The sequence below is a fragment of the Prunus avium genome, chromosome 8 (genome assembly GCF_965620075.1).
Source record: "Prunus avium chromosome 8, drPruAviu1.hap1.1, whole genome shotgun sequence".
Classification (NCBI taxonomy): Eukaryota; Viridiplantae; Streptophyta; class Magnoliopsida; order Rosales; family Rosaceae; genus Prunus; species Prunus avium.
In genome coordinates, this window is record NC_142291.1 from 25,795,203 (window position 1) to 25,805,003 (window position 9,801).

A 9,801-nucleotide genomic window follows, 5' to 3' on the forward strand; every position below is an offset into this window, starting at 1 on the left:
AGCGTTGACGTGTTCAAAGATCTAGATGCACGCACCCATGATGGCTTCAGAGCATTGTCCAATTATTATATATGTGGATTATTATAACAAAACAGATACGTTTACAGCCTTTTATATGAAAGGAAACTAATTATTGTATTATTAAAACTTAGATAATTAATATTAGGGAAATATACTTGTGATGTTGGTTGTTGCAAAATATATAGCTAGGGTTAAGAGGAAAGTGAGTTATCTAAAGGCATTCAAATTTTTTCTTTATGAAATTGATGATTTCTAGCTTCCCCTAGTTGTATAACGTCACAAGGAGGCCGGAGTAATTTTCGGGGCATTTTTCCAATTTTCCTACAATTTATTTAACTTTTTTCAAGATTTTTGCACTAAAAAAAAGCCAAAATAATCGCAAGATGACACCTGGCGCGATCTGAGCGCATCACCTTTCACCACTTGCACAAGTGTACGTCAATACACATGGCCACATCCTTGGTTTTTACCCTAAATTCTTATTTTATTGTTTTTTCTTATGAAATTCATAACTAAATACACAAAAATGATAAAAATGTTCCGAAAATTGATACGAACTCATTGACACTTCATCTTCCTTACTGAATTCCCCGTTTCATGGTTATTCATTTTAAAAGACAATTTCGAGCATTCACGGGAGATGCTTGTTGATGTAGGTTTATCTAGATTAAAGTTAACAACATATATAGCTAGGGTTAAGAGGAAAGTGAGTTATCTAAAGGCATTCAAATTTTTTCTTTATGAAATTGATGATTTCTAGCTTCCCCCAGTTGTATAACGTCACAAGGAGGCCGGAGTAATTTTCGGGGCATTTTTCCAATTTTCCTACAATTTATTTAACTTTTTTCAAGATTTTTGCACTAAAAAAAGCCAAAATAATCGGAAGTTGACACCTGGCGCGATTTGAGCGCATCACCTTTCACCACTTGCACAAGTGTACGTCAATACACATGGCCACATCCTTGGTTTTTACCCTAAATTCTTATTTTATTGTTTTTTCTTATGAAATTCATAACTAAATACACAAAAATGATAAAAATATTCCGAAAATTGATACGAACTCATTGACACTTCATCTTCCTTACTGAATTCCCCGTTTCATGGTTATTCATTTTAAAAGACAATTTCGAGCATTCACGGGAGATGCTTGTTGATGTAGGTTATCTAGGTTAAAGTTAACAACATATATAGCTAGGGTTAAGAGGAAAGTGAGTTATCTAAAGGCATTCAAATTTTTTCTTTATGAAATTGATGATTTCTAGCTTCCCCCAGTTGTATAACGTCACAAGGAGGCCGGAGTAATTTTCGGGGCATTTTTCCAATTTTTCTACAATTTATTTAACTTTTTTCAAGATTTTTGCACTAAAAAAAGCCAAAATAATCGGAAGTTGACACCTGGCGCGATCTGAGCGCATCACCTTTCACCACTTGCACAAGTGTACGTCAATACACATGGCCACATCCTTGGTTTTTACCCTAAATTCTTATTTTATTGTTTTTTCTTATGAAATTCATAACTAAATACACAAAAATGATAAAAATGTTCCGAAAATTGATACGAACTCATTGACACTTCATCTTCCTTACTGAATTCCCTGTTTCATGGTTACGCTATATTAGTATTTTATTATTATTTACCTTACATTATTATTATATTACTTTTTAGCCTCTACATTTGTTAATTATATTTACTCGAAATTATTATTTTTATTGTTATTTTGAGTGAGAATAGACCATTTCTGGTGTTAATCAGTTTCTCTCTTCTTCAATTTGTTAATTTTTTTTTCCTTTATTAGGGTGAAGGGATGTTTTGAAAAATAAAAAGAACAAATTACATTCCAAGTATTGTATAACATCAGAAAAAAGTCCATGAATAACCCATTATTTGTATAGCTTAATTTACTGCATCCAAACATTTCATTCATTCATACAAAATTGACGAATTACTGACGACTGACATAATGGTCCCATAAGATAGTTTTACATTGCAAAGCATATTATTTGGTCCCTGTTAGCAATACCACGATGACCCCAACCAACTGAACAGCCGTAGCCGCAATTAGTCAGTCGTATTGGTCGGCTTCTTCCGAGCAGCTTTGACGTGCTTATGCTCACTCATGTCACCACCATCGTCTAGTATCTCTCTCACAGCATCAGGGGATACATAGTCCCAATTATAACTTGTATGAGTAGTTGCCGCAAATGCTCGGAAATTTTCGAATCCTTCGTTGAATGCCATCTCCAGTTCACTATGGTGCTCTTCGCATCGCATATGGTTCATCAAACAACCTTTAATTTCATCATTCATTACTGTATCCAACTCCTCTGCTTTCAACTTCCTTGTATGACTCAACTTCAAGTACTTGTTCTTTTGGGAGAACGCTTTGTTAACTCTAATGTTAAGATCAGCCAGAATGGCCTCGTCTTCAACACATTTCTCGTGCCACGAATTGATCAGTCTGGAATTATAATCTAGCTTGCTACTGACTGCATGTATTGCCTCTAATGGATCATCGGAGTCCCCCTCACTCCCAAATGATGTTGAAAATGGAAGGGGTCGGCGAGTACAACGTGGAAATGGAGCCTGCAACTCCAATTTTTCATATTCGACTGTGTTGTTGGCGCCTGAAGAGGATGACATGCTTGAATAATCCTATTTGTTTTTAGAGGATGAGGATTGCATATGCAATTTCGTTTGAGGAAGGGGACATAGCTTTATAGACCAACATACTAAAGCTTGCGTGTAGTCAACATATGTACTTTACTTCAATTTTTAAAAAGAGGTGTCAGGTTTTGCTTTTCAAGCATGTCAACCTCATTACACCACTGTCAGTCGTTGAAAGAAACTCAATGGCAGTGACATCTAGTTAGTGAACCCAACCACAGTGGTTAGGATTAAACTTAGATTGTATCAGAGAAAAAATTAATTTATACATTGTCAACCAAATATTTTTTGGCGGGAACCTTTTTATTGGTATTACTATCACATCCTTCATAGAAACTCTCCCTCCACGAAAAACTGACTCCTCCACCGAATCTCTCTCCATCGACTGAAACTCTCTCCCTCCATAGATCACATTCCTAGACAGAATGACCATTTTGTTGGAAGTTTTGAGTCTGAAAGGGTTCTTGGATTCTGGAAGGAGAGGCATCTTCAACTTGGTGATGAAATCCAAAGGGCAAGGGCACGTTTGGAATTTGTTGAAGGCCAAATTGAAGATGACAAAAGGCAGGCCAATCTGGATAGGGCGAAGTTGCAGTGCATGAAGCGTAGACACAAACGACTTCGGAGTGTAGCTGTTCAAAAATACAAGAACTCATCTAATGCAGTGGAGTCAAAGAAGCGTGTGATGCAAGCTGGATTCGACTACTTCCGGTCCTATGCAAAACTCGTCGTACCCGGGTTTGATTGGTCATCTATTACCTTTTCCGACGTTAACAAATATACTCACCAAGGGAAGTAACCATTTTGGTTATCGTGTTTGAGCAGAGGCAAATCAGTGGAATTGGAATTTTCGTTCAACTCTGCTTCAAACCTATTTTGATGCTTACTATTATGGAAGATTTCAACCTTCATATTTTGATGTCTTTAATGATGAGAACACATGATGCAACGTGGCCATCTACTTCAGTCATATGTTGCTGCCATGTCCATTTTTGTGTGATCACGTATCAGATTTGGACATGGTTGCATCATATGCAATGTTGCCTTTATTTATTATATGTTAGGGCAAGGTTTATGGAAAAGCATTTGTGAGTGCGTTATGTTATTGTTTTTTTGTACTGGTTCATCTCCTACTATTGTTTTCTTCCTTTATATTATATGTTTGTGGAATCCCTCAAAGTTAACATATACTGTGAAATAAATGCAGAGTGAATATATAATCACTTATATAGACTAGGACAAATATTCACTAATATTTTAAAATTGCTTGAGTGGTGTGAGGTTTTTCAAAAAAGTATGGCATTATTTTATGTGATTGGACATGATGGATATTTTGTACTGATTCCCGATGGACTACTTATTGAATACCTGTGACGGTTCATAACTCTAGACGCAGTTGCATATGGACTACTTATTGAATACCTCTGACGTGTTCAAAGCTCTAGGCGCAGTTGCAATGATGGCTTCAAAGCAGTGTGCAATTATTATATATGTACATTATTATAACAAAACAAAAACAGATTATGTTACATCCTTATATTTGAAAGGAAACTATTTCTTGTCTTATTACAAATTATATAACGAATATTAAGGAAATATACTTGTTAAAGTGAACAGACATATATACTTAGGGTTAAGAGGAAAGTCAGTTCTCTGAAACAATTTGGATTTTTTCATTGCGAAATGGATGCTTTATAGGTTCCTCTAGTTTTATAACGTCACAAGGAGGCCGGAGTAATTTTCGGGGCATTTTTACGATTTTCCGACTATTTCTTACAATTTGTTCAAGTTGTTTGCACTAAAAAACCCCAAATAATCGCAAGTTGACACATGGCGCGATCTCAGTGCATACCTTTCACCACTTGCACAAGTGTACGTCAGTTGCAACCAAACATTCTTGCTTTTTACCCTAAATTCTTATTTTATTGTTTTGCCTTACAAAATTCATAACTAAAAACACAAAAATGATAAAAAAAAACTTCCGAAAATTGCTACGAATTCATTGAGGCTTCATCTTTCTTACTGAATTCCCCGTTTCGTGGTGACGCTAAATTATTATGATATTGTTCTTGACCCTAAATTATTATTATATGACTTTTTACCTTCTATATTTATTAATTTTATTGACCCTAATTTTTTTTTTTTTGTAATTTTGTTATGCGAAAAGACCATTTCAGGTGCCAATTAGTTTCTCTCTTCTTCAATTTCTTAACTTCTAATTTTTATTAGGGTTAAGGGATGTTTTGAAAAAGTAAATGAAAAAAATACATGTCAACCATTGTATGGCATCAGAAAAAAATTAGTTTTGGATATGATAAGTGGGAAAATGTCTTTTCCAAGCACTGGTGAACAGACAGCTCACTCCATGCACGCCTTTTCGTTTACCAAATATTAAGATTGTAGTTGGGCAAAATATCTATGTCAGTAAGATGTCATATTACCCATCTATGATGTCAGTAAGCATTCAAGTATACAAATATATATACGTAGATTTATATATAAAACGGTTTATGACTGCACAAACACCAGACAAAATACATTAAAACCCAACATTTGGCCAATGTAGCCAGCCAACGTAGAACTGAAGAGAAGCAAGTCAAGAAAGCATAAAAACCTTAAAAACATACTACAACTAATTATAAGGGTATGGATTCTGATCGGTTCATAATTGTATATCATTTTGTACCCTTCTAGCTTATGATTTGGTTATGTTTTTGAGTTAAACTTGTGCTTTTAATCCTTTTTGTGTTTATCTTTCAGTTCATTGAGCTTTAGGTAATAATGATGGCTTTGGATAGTAAATGATGCAATCCATGCATGTTAGGGCCTAATTTGGATGAATGGATGAAGAGCTTAAAGACAAACTCAATTTTGGCTACAGTCCCCTGCCAGCCCAGTTTCGTAGGTCATATTGCAAGCTTTGTTTCAGCAACCTACATAGCTCGGATGAGGCCACATTCTTCATGAACGTTGTTCCAATGGGTGTATACTATAACATATCCGAAATTCAGCCCCATTGGATAATTGTGGAGTCTGTTACCTAGCAAACACAGAGCCATGCTCAGGATGGATTTTATCAGCGCGCAAAATTAGTTAGCAATTTGTTTTGGCCTTAACTTCCTCCTCCGACCTTGGATTGGCCCAAATGATATATGGCTGGAAAGAAGACATTCTGAACTTCAAGTTTGAGTGCTTAAAGTCTTAATTTGCTTAAGGGAAGCCCAATTCGTAAGCCCTTGAAGTTGCTGGTCATGCTGACCTCAGGATGAGCTATTATTTCTGGTTGGAAGCTTGGTCATGGTGACATGAAGATGAGCTAGGGCTGCTGGTGGGATTTATTAGTGAAGTGCATCAACCATTTCAGATTTTATAATGCAAGTGTTGTATGCATTAGTGAAGTGCATCAACCATTTCAGATTTTATAAAACAAGTGTTGTATGCATTAGCCATACTTAATTCAGATTTTCAGCTTCCTTAGGCCTATATATAGTGAGGTTTCCCAAGCTTGTAAACACACCCCAATGGGGGGAGCTCTCAAACACTTCTCTAGAGCTCCCTTCCCTTCTCTCCCTCAAATTCTCTTAATTTTGCTTTCTAGTTCTCAATTCTAGCTTTCCTTTTGCTTCTTAGTTGTAGTTTATTTTTCTTTGTAATGTAAATTCTTTTCTTTAGTTTTTCAAGTTTGATTAGTTTCCAAGTTTCAATTATGGTTCATGTTCTTATTCATTATGCTTATAAGTTAATATGCTAGTTTGAATGATTGATCACCATTTAGGCTTGCATGTTAGCTATCTTGGTTTGAATTAAGAGTATACACCATGCTTTAATTCGAATTGAACTATGAATAGGAAGAGTATGTATGGACATTCGACAACAGGGATTAGATACATGCTTGGTTGTTTAAATTGTTCTTCTATGCTTAATGGGTTCCTAATGCTTAATTTTAGGTTAGACAACAAATGATCAAATTAGGGAATTAGGAACACAAGGTTATGACCACACACCATGGCTTAATCATACTTTAGCTAGAATCAATCCATTAATCTAATTGAACTTGGGAACTTATCTGCTTGAGTTAGTTATTTCTTTCTTCCTTGTTTTATTTATTTCCTTTCTTTTTCATTTCTGTTTTGTGTAGGGAAACTAAATTGGATCATTCAATCACCAATCCCTGTGGAATCGACCTCGCACTTACATATGCTAAACTACCAACGGTTCGTGCACTTGCGAGTATCACAAGTTGAGGATGCAGCTTAATCCATTTTGGTGCAGCTGTATTTACGCAACAAGTTTTTGGCGCCGTTGCCGGGGATCGGTAACATTGTTTGATTCTATTTGGCTTTCCTACTTTATTATTATTATTTTTTCTTAACTGGACAATTTCAAGTTTTAAAGTTAATGAAGTTAATGGACAAGTTGTGTTTGTAGTCCAACAGAAAAGGACAATTGCCCAACAAGCAAGAGAACTGGGTTTAAGTCCCAGCTTACACAACCCATTGGTGCTTGTTGCTTTGAAGCATGGAATTGGACTTGTGTTGATTTTTCCTTTTCATTTTTAGTTTTTTTTTTTATATTTCATAATCCTTTAATTCCGTTTCAAGTTTTTCTGTGTGTTTGTTTTAGCAATGTAAATAGCTCAATAAAAATGGAGAGAGATGGCAACTTCAAAGATAGGAAGTGTGGAGTAGTGGGAGAAGTCGCGACCTCCAAATGCATCACGCTCGACCTAATCGCTTCAAGGGGGAGCATTTCAATCCTTTCTCTTTACTTTTTATTATTTTAAATTTTTGTTTCTTTTTTTATAAAAATTTAAAAAAAATAAAAAATTTAAAAATTTAAAAAGATTTTTCATATGAGCTGACTTATGGTAACTCCAGTGAGCACTTCCGTCAATACAGTGTCTAGGAGTTCTTTAGGCGACACCTTCGGTGTCTAAGAAGTTTGGGTTTTAAGCGGGACCATTGTGACCCCTCCAACCTTCCCGGATCCCCTGGCTGTGTTTTCTGAGGCCCTTAACTGGTCATCCGTGAGTTGCTTATATATTCTTTTTTTTTTTTTTCTTTCTAAACCTTCTTCTTAACTTTTCCCCTTATCATTTACATGTTCTCAATCATCTTTACTTTGCTTAAACATTGAGGACAATGCTTCATTTAAGTTTGGGGGTGCTGGAAAGTTTTTAGCTTTTGTGTTTGTGTCTGAAAACGTAGGCTTCTTCATTGCTACAAATTTTTTTTTTTCTGCTACTGTTTTGAAAGTTTGGTCCACGTTGTGTTCTTCATTTTTTCATGCTGAATCCAACGACGTAAAGAACGTTAAATTTGACCAAGTGGTTTGAAAGTTACATGTCAAAACAGATTATATGTTGAAATTGAGCAGAATAGCAATTTGAAACCTCACGTTTTTCTTTTATGTTTCTTTTCTTTGAGTCATTTTCAGTTTTCCTTCCCACACCAATGATAAATCTTGAGTCTAACTTCTAATATGGCTCTTAGGAATTTGATAAGCATTGTGTTAGGTCTGAATCTTATTCTTTTGTAGCTAAGTCTCACATAATTATGCTTGAGCTTTCTATGCACTTTAGCCATGATTATACAACTCTTGCATGTCTTACCCAATTGTATGCATTTTTGCTTGTGTGATTCACTGGAATGTTAAGTTATAACTAAGATATGATTTAGGCCATCTTTGTTAAGCCTCTTTCTTTTTCCTCCATCAACCCATACAATACATATTCCATTGTAAACCCTTTTGTGCCCAAACACTTAGCCATTTCTTTCTATCACCTTATCATCTATTAAATATCCTACCATCTAGGGGACATGTAGAGTATGATTGTATTTGAGATTGTAATGTATTCAAGGCAATAAATGAGCTATTAAAAAAAAATTCAGAAGAAAAAGAGAAAAGAAGTGTGGCCAATGTAGTCACGACCCTAGGGTGATATAAGGAGAAATCAAGGTGATCTAGGGTAAAGAGCCGCAAAATTGGGCCAAATATTATACAAAGTGTGTAAATGTCAAAATCAAATTGTGAAGTGATTCAATTGCAAAATCTGGTATTGTGAGCTTTTCAATTTATGTGCCTTACATTTCAAATGTCAATGATCTTGTTTACATGATATGCTCTACTTTGTTCCTTAGACTTTGTGTTCCAATATCCGTTCCTTTTCTAACCATTACATTACATCCATGAGTAAAGTCCTATTGATTTTGGTTTAGCTTGGCAAACTTGTGTTCATTCTTGCAGGAATTCATATCGTTGTTTGAGAAGCATGAGTTGTATCTTCATGGCTATTTCACACACACACCTTGAGCATGATTTTTGTGAGATTGTGGTAGCACTTGAATAATGTTTGGAACTTCCTTAGTGCTTGTTTTGTTCCTTGTTGAGCCATGTCTATGAAGTTTAAAATTTCTGTTCGGTTGGAAGGTTAACGTTTTTGTTTTTGTTTTGTTTTTGTTTTTGTTTTTCTTAAGGACTAACAAATCTATTAAGTTTTCTAACCACTTTGTTTTGTAGAGTCAGTAAAACGTTTGTGGGTATCGTATCTGTTAAACCCTCAGGAGACACAACTCCTCCTACTAGGGATGCCTAGAGGTTTAAAGGCTTGTTGCATATGCTAAATGCAGTTTCATTTTATCTTAATTTATTTTTGTTTCTTATCTTAAAAATTTTTAAAAAAAAAGATTTTTCATATGAGCTGACTTATGGTAACTCCAGTGAGCACTTCCGTCAATACAGTGTCTAGGAGTTCTATAGGCGACACCTTCGGTGTCTAAGAAGTTTGGGTTTTAAGCGGGACCATTGTGACCCCTCCAACCTTCCCGGATCCCCTGGCTGTGTTTTTTGAGGCCCTTAACTGGTCATCCGTGAGTTGCTTGTATATTCGTGTGTTTTTAAATCAAGTTTTTTTTTTATTTTCTTTGTTTTCTTTTCTATTAAGTCTTTGTTTTTGTTTTGTTTTTGTTTTTGTTTTGTTAAGTTAGTTTATGTATTTATTTACGTGGTATGGTTAGTTAGTTTTTTTTTTTTTTTTTTTTTTCTGAGTGTTAAAAACAAACTTTATTTCAATTCAAACATTGCATAAAAACAAAAACAAAAAAAAAACAATAAAA